This window comes from Sinocyclocheilus rhinocerous, unplaced genomic scaffold, assembly GCF_001515625.1.
Source record: "Sinocyclocheilus rhinocerous isolate Xijiao unplaced genomic scaffold, SAMN03320098_v1.1 scaffold362, whole genome shotgun sequence".
Classification (NCBI taxonomy): domain Eukaryota; kingdom Metazoa; phylum Chordata; class Actinopteri; order Cypriniformes; family Cyprinidae; genus Sinocyclocheilus; species Sinocyclocheilus rhinocerous.
Window position 1 is genome coordinate 945,312 of NW_015639507.1, and position 11,426 is coordinate 956,737.

General features: G+C 36.2%; 1 long non-coding RNA gene across 1 annotated transcript; it reads right to left on the minus strand.

The window, feature by feature from the left end:
- Positions 1-697: 697 nt before the first annotated feature.
- Positions 698-3,567, minus strand: LOC107751238 (uncharacterized). The gene is made up of 3 exons (XR_001641216.1): positions 3,444-3,567; positions 854-929; positions 698-772 (listed from the first exon to the last, which is right to left on the minus strand). It is a non-coding gene; the product is annotated as an uncharacterized LOC107751238 (long non-coding RNA).
- Between the last annotated feature and the right edge of the window lie 7,859 nt (positions 3,568-11,426).

Here is an 11,426-nt window from a genome sequence, read left to right on the forward strand (position 1 = left end):
ATATTTACTTTTCTGAAGCTTTCCAAGATGCAAGTGATTATTTACATTGCTAAAAGTTCATTTGTGACCTCTTCATAATCCTTTAAAAAGCTATCATTTAAAATAGCCGGGGAATTCTTTGAGTGCGGCCAGGCAAACATATGTTTGAGATATGACAGGGGCTGCTTTGATTGGGCAATAAATATGCAAATGGGCCTGGAGGGATATACTAATAGCTGATTGGTTTGACGATTGGTCTTATACTCAATGACAGGATTTTGTTGGTGGGAAACTGGATGCAGGACGGCACGTTAAACACAATGAGACTATTGGCATTATTAGTATGTAGGGTGCACCACAACGAATGTCATTATTGAACACACTGTGACAGCTAATCATTCCAGAGTTCTGGAGTTACTGTCAAAATAGCTGGAGAAACAAAATTTTAAGGCCAGTGAGTAATGATTCAATGATTTTACTAATGATTTTTCTTCCTGGCAGACCTATATGTGCACAAATCCAAAAACACAACATTTTGTCAAATGACAGGGATCATTGCATAGAATTTAACAAACAAATACAGCAATAGTTTGCTTTATTCTTTTGAATAGCAATTTCAGAGCCAAACCAGATTTGAACGTTTTCTAAATGTTTGACACAATACTAAGGTGTGATTGCTAGGTGGGTACTTACTGTACATATCCAAGTCAAAAGTGTTCACTACCAAGTCTCTGGTCTCTAGATAAGGCTTGAATTCTTTGCCTTAATGGGATTCTTTTGTCCGTTTTATGATCTGCAGGCAAAAATCATAAGTATATTTTTGACACACAACTCTGTATAAGTCAGCTCATAAACTAGAACATAAAAATTCTACCTTTGGGGTCTTCGACAGGGGGTCTGCAGTGGTTCTGCAGGGGGTCTGCCAATTATTGTTTGATCTGAAACTAATTCTATGAAAAAGATGAAAATATGCGTTAAACAAAAATAAAACATTAAGTCAACTTGAACCAAAGCTAAAGTTCAGCTAAATGTTTCATTGTCCCTTCCACATTAAAATGTATTAAGTACAATTGTACTGTAATCTGTACATTAATCATTTTAATGGCTTTGCAAAGTATGCAAATATATGTAAATATATTAACATGCACTGTAAAAAATGACCGTGAGTTTAACGGTAAAAGACTGTAAAAATCTTAAAGTCAAATGTTAGGTTTAACACTGCATCTTTCTGGGAAAAAATGCAGCGATTGATATAAAGTTTATTTAGGCTATAGTTTTTTTCAAAGCTTCAATGTACTGTCAAAAAAACCTTCAATATTGTTTATTTAATTCTAACAAATAAGTTCTTGTTAAAAACAAGAATTAAAAATATTTTGCTTATAATTTCTGCACAGGAGAGACTTGTTGTTTCCAAACAAAAGGAAATATATCGGTATCGGGCAAAATGAGTTGAAAAATATCAGCATATCGGATATCGGCAAAAATTCAATATCGTTCATCCCTATCATGAGCATTGGTATAAGCCACTGTGCCGCAGCTTTGCCCCATATGTTTAATGGAGGAGAGTAATTAATAAGCACTTGGAACGAGAGGAGTGTGAGTAAACTCTACCTTTAATTATAAATAAAAAACAATTCAGGATTCTGTCATTAGTTTTCTGGTCTGTTTTTTTTGCTTAGTGCTTTGGCTTTCTTTGTGTCCATATTTTTTTAACATCTGCCTTGTTTGTGCAAAAGTCACATCAAATATTAGAAACATAAGACACATAAAAAGTACTTGTGTAAATCACTTTACATCCATCCAAATATACGTAAAGAGTTTATGCTAATATTCCCATGACAGCTGGGAGAATGAAGGACAGGCTTCTTATTTACATCAGATCCTCTTAATTAAAGACCGTCATAATCAGACTCATGGGCTTCAAATGGTCTGCGCTGGTATCAAAGGACTCCTTTATTTCTTTCTCTAGTGTGTGTGCTGTATTACACTCATCACACAGTTTTAGGGGGCGAGAGGACGCGCTACTGTCATTGAGACTTTAGCAAACAGACATACTAATTGACTTATCTCAGCTTCACGGCTTCACTGCTATGAGTTGCTTTCTGGTTTATACAAAAATGATATATGATGATACCATATGATGATATACCAATGATATATGATTGATTACTTTGTCTAAACAAGCTAGTTCAGGCATTTTCAACCTTTTTAGGAGATCCTTTCATGTACAGGGCCTCTCTTTACATAAAAGAATCCTAAAAAAAGGCGGTTACTAATTGTATGCAACTGAGTGTTCATTTTTAAGTTTCTGAGTTTTGTGCCACACTGTAAAAAAAAATCCGTAAAATTTACGGTAAAAAACTGGCCAAATTTTTTACCGTATATAGTAGGGGAATTTACCATTAACCATTGTAAGGATGGTTTCCCTACGGTGGTTCAGGCTGTAGGATTGCCGAATGACTAAAGAAACGTTTATGACATCAATTACTGCTTTATTTAATCAGAAACATTCTAAATGTTATTTGTGTAGGCTATTTTACTTTTATTTAAAGCTGCAGTCCGTAACTTTTTTTGGTTAAAAATTACCCAAAATCAATATTTGAGCAAGTACATAACCAGCCAGTGTTCAAAACTATCGCCTTACCACACAAACAATTATAAATATAGACCTAAAATAAATGCATTTCATTTAAATTATTTACTCTTATATAAGTCTCTCTCTTTCTTATACTTACATACACACAGTATATGTACACAGAAAATAAAAGTGTGATCTTTCAGTAAAACATCTCATTTGGTGTTCCACTGAAAGAAAATCATGTAAATCATGACAGAAGTATTATTTTTGGCTGAAATAATTCTTTAAAAAACACACCTATAAGTGCACAATCATCAGGTGGACAAACAGGAATGTTATTGATCCTAGTAAATCCACCCATAAAAATGATAAAATAATCCTTGGTCCTGTGAATTTTAACTGCAACCTTCAGGCTATTTAACATAGCTCTGATTATTTAAATTTAGAACGTAAAACTCAGATATAACAAAGCTCTCATTTACGTTAATAACTTTTTTAAAAACTATATAACAGAGCATTGAATTGTACTCAGTCCACATCTTATTATCATAAACACAGATTATTTTGCTTTTAATAGCCCTATTTAAATTGGCCTTGTTGGCATGTGTGGTAGCGGTATCATTACAGAGCGGCTAATTGACGCTTATTGGAGATAATGAGGCAGCGATGATCGTATTCTTCAGTGCAGGGTACAGAACGTTAGGCTGACACTAATTCCAGCTTTGTTTGAGACTGAGTCTCAGTGGACTCCTTACTGCGGCCTTCCTGTATCTCATTCATTCATCAGCTCCAAATCATTTCAGATGATAAGGACGTTAAACAATATCTTTGATTAAGTCAGAAATAGACTGCTCAAGAGCACAAGGAGGGTTTCACACCCAGTTACCTGGATCTTACAGGAGGTCGTCATCTTGGATCTTGCTGCTGTAGACTTGAAGGACAGAGGTCTGGTGAACAGAAGGACACAGCGGGGCAAGAAGTGTTTAGGAGCTGGACAGATGTCAGGGCTAAGACTGCTGCTCCCGCTATTTCTACTGTGCCGGCTCACAATCAGCTTCCCAACAGCGCCTGTCAGAGTTTAATGGGAATTAACACTTGGTGAAAGTTATAAAACTCTTGAAGTATGTCATCGGGAAAGGTTAAAGGAATAGTTCACCCAAAAATGAAAATGATGTTGTCATTTACTCGCCTAACTCACTGAAAATGACAAAGCAGGACTATAAAAGTAGTTCATGCAACTCGTTCATTAAATTCCAAGTCTTCTAGACCCGTACAATAGCTTTATGTGAAGAACAGACAAAAGTTATTTATGCTGAAAATGTTCTCCGTTATAGGTCTCAAAACTCATTTGCACTGACTAACAACTTATTCAACATGAAATCAATCTTTTATAATACGTGTTCTTGGTTTTATTGTGATTGTCTTTATATTAAATCAAAAATTCTTCTGAAACAACTTTACTTCTCAAACCTTCCCTTTTAATCTGGCTGCATTCTGGTGTGACCTACTTTTCAGACTCCACATTATGTTCTTGGTAATTATCCATATTTGCTAATAAATACAGTTGATTACAGAAGTAGGTTGTAAACGTCACTTCATGTTGATGTTATATGGATAGTTTACCCAAAAATTAAAATATTGTCATCATTTACTCACTCTCATGTTGGCAAACCTGAATATTTTTGGGTGAACTATCACTTTAAATTTCAATCTTTTCCTCACTTTTTTAAATTTCAATCTTTTCCTCACAAAATGGCATAATAATATTATGTGGCTTTAGAAGACTTGGAATAGCATGGAATAAATGGTTGCATGGACTAGTTTTAACTTTCTGGTTCTCACCACTGTTAATAGCAGTACTTATAATATCTCATTCTGTGTTCCACAGAAGATAGAAAATGCACATTTTCATTTTTGGGTAAACTAATGGAAAGGTGTTTTTTTATGATTTAAAATAAGATACAGATTTCCAACATTGTTTAATGAGTGAAGCTAATGTGAAAATATTTGGTATGTGTGAATTGTAGGTGTGAACCGGCAATTAAAGGAAGGGAAAAAAGGCTTTTCTCACCTGAGGGAGGAGGTGATATAGTTATAATGCTTCCAAATGACCTGTCCATGACCATCTCTGGTTTTCCTAGAGCCTCCTGGTCTACCTTCATATGGATGTCTCATAGCACTCTTAAAATTTTACACGACTCAGTTTATGAACAAAGCCGAACTGTTAGAAAAGATAACAATAGCGGTTCGCTGACAGAACCCTGTGGGATACCAGTTTGTGGACAATGTTAAATGCACGTCTTCTTCTTTCTGTGGCAGGTGCAATGATGCCACTGAGAACCTGGTAACCTTGAGTTGAACCCGCAGTGGTACACAGATATGACAGCATCAACTAAAGCTTCCATCTTGGATCCTCTTCATCTCTGAGGTGTTTGAATCGTAGCAGGAGAACAGCAATTCTTTGACAACAGAGTTAAATATAAGGCAAAGGATATAAAAAGACAAACCTTGAAAAATCCCATGAACTATTGATGCAACCTTTTGTTTTTCTGGATTTTTTGCTCTTAACATGTTGGCACCTCAGTTTCCTTAGCATTTTTTTTTTTTTTTAAGAATTTTACTTCAATCCTCCTTTGTATCCGACATCTCTGGTGGGATTTGGTTAGTGAGAGTCACACTTTGATCATGTTTTCCTTCATCCGCAGACAGAAACCAAGGAAAAATCCTGATAGAGTTTTGACAAAAACATTATAATGAGGGTTTCACACATGGTTGAAACATCCGAAAATCTTTAGTACGAGTTCTGCACCAATTAATCTAACCTCAAAGAAACTCTAGTGCACTTTAGCACATCCTTTTTCTCAAAGAATTATGGCTAAGAGGACAAGAAAACAAGATGATGTAGGGAAATGAGAGAAACACCTTAATCATCTCTTCAATAGTGTTGTTTTAGGAAATGCTTTGAATTTTACGAACTGCATTCAAGTCAAGCAACCATACAGTATATCAAACTTCATTTATAGCATTCAGGGTTTGACAAGCCGGTTGTGAGTCACGCTTTTAAGATATAACCTGAGGCGTAAACCATTACCAGCACGGCGCTTTACAAATGTATCTCATCCACTTCCATTTTTAATCACATCCCTATCTGTACAGACTTATTAAAACCCCATTTCAAGCGGCCTTATCCTCGTCTGACCTCTAGCACCCCACGTTGTCGTTGGACGGTGAGTGCACATTTACAGCTGCTGCGCGTCCCATTGATATTTCACCCTCGGATCATCAAAACCCACGCTCTGTTCACAGTGGTGTAGGGTGACACTTCCCCACCGGGCTTGAAAGTCCATCTCAAGACCCTTTGAACTGAGCCTCTGGGTACTGGAAAGCAGGCAACGTTCATAATAGCTCCCTTGTGTGAGGCCAGTGGTCCCGACAGCCTGGGAATCGATTAAAAGCCTTCACGGCCCCCTCTTCCTCTCCTAGGTTGGCCTTGGGTCTCACCATGCAAGCTAATCCTCTAAGAATGTGCAGGTAAGTCAGAGGGGTCTATTGTTTTAGTTTTTTTGAAACACCATTTTTACTGCTCACAGAGCGGCTGTCACACTGTGCGTTGGGAGTATAGACTGATCACGTTCGTAAAAACGGGAATTACATATTTTCTAAATGTGACCATTCTCTGTCTTTTCTCTCAGGATTGTTCATTGTAAAGCTGTTTTGTTTGATCTACCTGAGAAAGCTCAAGTATGGCACAGCCGTCCGTTCCCAGACCGATAGGCTCATTTGTTGTTGGAGGATTGGTCTCTTTGCCCCACCTGTGTTTGGTGAGAGAAGGGGAATTTGCCTCATTGCCCCACCTGTGTTTGGAGAAAAAGGGTACATTGGTCAGAAAAGCCCAAAAAGGCCAAAGGAATTTCTTAACATGAGACACGTATCCGGGAAGAGAAAAAAAAAGTTGACAGGATATCTATAATGACCTTTCAGGAACAGCTGTATGTTATACACACACACCTTGGTGGTGGGTGGGTGAGTGTCACAAAAATTGATTCTGATCTGTTCAGTTCACTCCAGTGAAGAATTCATCAACTGTTTCAAATCTTCTGAACTTTTCATTGGAACCTACTAGATTATTTGTTAATCAGACTACACTGGTCGTGCTATATGTTGCTGATTTACTAAAAAGAACTCATAAGAGGCATTAGTTTGTGAATCAAGACTACACTGATCGTGCTGTTAATGTTAATGATAATGTTAATGATTCATTAAAAACAATAGCCTCATAAGAGTCATTTGTTTGTGGATCAGGTTACACTGGCTGCACTGTATATTGCTGATTTACTAAAAAGAAATCACATAACATTCATTCATTTGTGAATTAAGGAATTTGAGCTGAGGTCTTATATTGTGATGCTCACATTTTAAACTTTTTTCCCCACACACATTATATATAGTGTACATACAAGATGTGGAATAACATGCTTTTAGTAAAATGCTATCAATAAAAATGGACTAATAGTTGTTAGTTGCAGCACTATTTTCTATAACCAACAAACTCAATCATTCTATATTGTCTCTCACATCTCTTCACATCTGTCACCTCAAACAAAGCCTGTTTGATGTCCAGAGTTTGGATGGAGGAAGCTTGATGTGTCAGTGCTTCCTAAAGTTCAAGCTGTTCCTCTTGAAAACTGTATAGATGTTTCTTTGGACCTCTAGCTTTTTTCGTGACTCCAGCATCACAGTGTTTCATGTGAATCTTAAAACTCCTCCATTAATTTGAGAAAGAAAGCTGTCCTGACCTATCCGTGGTGGCAGAGGAGAATGCCGTCTCCTCTCCAGGTTTCTGTCATTATTATAAATATCTATAATCAACGGCTCAGCTGGTTTTGTCAAACTCACTAATTGCTTTAAGCAACCAAAACACCAATATGGAGAAGTTTTCCAGAAGGTTGATTATGTTGTGCAGACGGTGTGTCTTTAAGGATGGCCTTTAAAGTCAACATGGACCCTATTTACTTTATGAACACACGTTCCTAGTCATATATTGCACAATTCATCAGTGCATGTTGTTCTAAAGAAGAATCTTTTGTCAAATTTTACAAACACAGAGCTTTCAATTTAATTTTGTTTGATTAACTATTTTAAATGCACACATGACTTTGGCACGCCTAGCACAATGCTCTACTGTTTTAGCTACAAGAATATTGTTATACTGAGCTACAGGTAATATTTAGCGGAGTAAATTAATGTTGGTTAATGTAATTTAGTGTAATTTTTAAAATAGAGATTAAATTCAAAAAGTGTTACCTCTGGGGTAAAATCAAGTCCATTTTTTGTCAAACACCCTGTACTGATGATGTATTTTTGAAGGCCAACCCAGAAGTTAGCATCACCCTGGTTCTCTCGATAAAAACCCAGTAGCATTATTCCATTGGCTTTTGGATTATTGCAGAAAACAAGGTCTGTGACAAACGTTGATGATTCTTACATGTTTTATTTCTCATGATAATCTTGACACACTACTCTACAGGCGCATGACTTCAATGTCACCATCATTAAGCTAAGTTAAATAGTTTGCATGAGTGTGATTATAAACTCAACAAGGCTGTAAATAATGACTTGTGAGTTGATGAATTTTCCTGTTTAGTGTGTTGATGTTTAATGTCCCTGAAAACCTCTATAGTCCCAATTAGCCACTTGTTAGCAACTATGAATAAAACGTGAAAATATTTTGAGCTTGTATTAACGACAGACCTTATTTCAGACATTTAACCCAAAAACCCCATTGACTTCAGTATGATGAAACTGTAAGTGCTAAAATGCTAACTTGTTTCTGGGTTTTGGCCTACAAAAACACATAATCCCTGCAGCACTCTGTACAATACACCACATTACAGAAGTCAAATCAGTTGCGAATGCATTTTCATGTTGACTTTACAACATTAGATCTAAAACTCAAACACCATATTATTAATAGACTGCACAATTTCAGTACATGAAAATTGAGAGGTTTGAAAATTTGATGTGCAGTATGATGTAGTTATTTGAAAACTGTGGACATCTGAATTGTACTTCGCTTGTTTGGCTATCAATACACTCATTATACAGTTTTCATACTTTGATTACTTCGACATGCAATCCCAAAAGAAAGTAAACTTGCTCGGTGCCATTTTAGATGAAAGAAAAACAGATCCAGCACTATTGATCAGTTATTGTGGTATAGTTTGTCAGATAACAGCTCTCCGCGGTCGGAATATCTGCTGGCACTTTTTTCCTTTTTGTTCTCCACAGTGGGAGCTTGAAGACAAGGTTGCATCAATAACAACAACAACAACAACAACGTCATTTAGACTTACCAAACAAAGCCTATACCTACAGCACCATGTGTCTCTCGCGCTGTCCCATGGTTTGGCGTGAACTTTGATGGCTCTGTCGTTTTAATTTGGGCTCCTCGGGCAAAGGGAAACAATGTAATTGCTACATCGCTTCAAAGGGGCGACGTGCGATCCAAGACTGTTCGAGAGACACCGACAGGGCATTTATAGAGTAAAGACAACTGCTTCCTCAACTCAACTCAACTTTTATTTATAAAGCACTTTCAAAACCATTAAAATGGACCAAAGTGCTGTCCATAAATAATAAATAATACTAAAATTCATGCAAACATAAAATAACAACAAGGCATAACATCAAGAAAAACATGCAGCCAATCCCTCACAATTCACCGACCTAATCAAGCGCCGAAAGCTTGATAAAATAAGTAGGTCTTCAAGTCCTTTTTAAAAATCTCCATGCTTGACGAGGTTTTTATAGATAATGGTATCACATTCCAGAGTGCAGGAGCGGCAACAGAAAAAGCGCGGTCTCCACTACGCCTCAACCAAGACCGCGGGACGGTTAGGAGCATATTCTGAGAAGAGCATAGATGACGTTGAGACTGGTAAGAGATTAACATGTCCTTTACATACTCAGGAGCCTGATCGTGCAATACTTTATAAACAAATATTAACACCTTGTATTGTATTCTGTATTTCACAGGTAACCAGTGAAGAGATATCAAAACAGGTGTTATGTGATCCCGTTTTCTGGTGTTTGTTAAGATTCTCGCAGCAGCATTTTGGACATACTGAAGACGAGCAACCAGGGATTCACTTATGCCTAGATAAAGAGCATTACAATAATCCAACCGTGTGGAAATAAAGGCATGCAAAAGTCTCCAAGTCCTTGTTTGAAAGGATAGGTTTCAGTTTAGACAGGCTAGCCATCCCTTTACCTCAGTCTAACACTTATAAAAATTAGCAAAAGATGTACAGCCATCACACTCCAAAGGAAAATACAGTTGTAGATCATCAGCATACAAGTGATAATTAATAATGTATTGCCTAAAAATTAACCCCAAGGGTAACATATATAATGAAAATAAAGTTGGAGCGAGAATTGATCCTTGAGGAACCCCCCAAGTGATAGTTGCAGATGTCGAAACATAATTTTCAATTTTAACTGAGCATGTCCTGTCATGCAGATAAAAGGAAAACCACTTAACCCGTTAAATCCCAAATTTTTCCCAGACATGAAAATATCCAATTGATGTGTCATTAGTAACCCTTTGAAATAATCAATAATTATTTTTAGAATTTTTTTTTGGAAAAGTGTGTGAAAAATTTGTGAAAAGTTTTATGGTCGGTCACAATTGTACCGGTGGGATAAGGTGAGTACTGAATTAATATATTTCTGCAGTCATAAAAATTGTTATATATCTTAGCCCAGCTATCATAAATGAAAACCTTTTTTACGGTCACTATTGTGGGACCCTTAATCCCAACATAATCTCTAAGGCGTTCTATTAAAATCACATGATCTAAAGTATCGAAGGCTGCACTTAAATCTAACATCATTAAGGCAACACTTAAAGATAATGTGTACCAAAAATATTTGTCATATCTTCATGTTAACATACTTTACTAGCCTTTTGTTTTGGAGCTTTGATGCAGTTATCATCTTCTCAAGGTGCAAACAGGAAATAAACTGCTCTGGTCATGTGACAATTTGCACTAATCATGTGAAACTGCACATATTTCATTGAGACCCTTTATTTTTTCTATATTTGCAGGAAGTGCACTAAAACATCAGTCAGTAAGTTTTTTTGAGCTTTATAAATTAAAACCTTTTTTTACGGTAACTATTGTGACCGGTGGGATTAAAAACTTTATGCAACATTGATAGGAACACTGAGATAAAAAACTAAAAAATTCAACTATCAACGCATTTCAAAATTTTTACTTTTTTTGTAAAATATAACATCACATTTTTATATTAGTGCTGCCAGTATTACAACATCGATATTGTACTTTTGTAACATTTGAAGTTTTAATTTAGTGCAATATTTTGTCATTGCAACATTTTAGTGTAATTTTCACTAGCAACTGCAATTGGATTTATATTGTAAACCTAAGTTCACTGTTATCCCACCGGTCACTATTGTGACCATCAGTACTATGTTTAGTCCTAAATCCAGACTGAAAAATATCCATGATGTTACTTCCAATCAAAAAGTCAGCAAGTTGATTATGGACAACATTCTCTAAAATCTTATTCATAAAAGGCGATTTGGAAATAGGCCTAACATTTTTAAAATCCTGTGAATCTAAGTTAATTTTCTTAAAGACTGGTTCAATAACAGCATGCTAACGGTACAGTGCCATAAAATAAACTACTGTTAATAATCGATAATATACTGGGACCAATAGTGTCAACCACCTCCTTAAACAATCGGAATGGGAGAATGTCATAAAGAGAGGTAGTCGGCTTTAAATGCAATATTATATTTTCCAACTGAGCTAATGTAATCGATTCAAATTTACTCAAACAATGA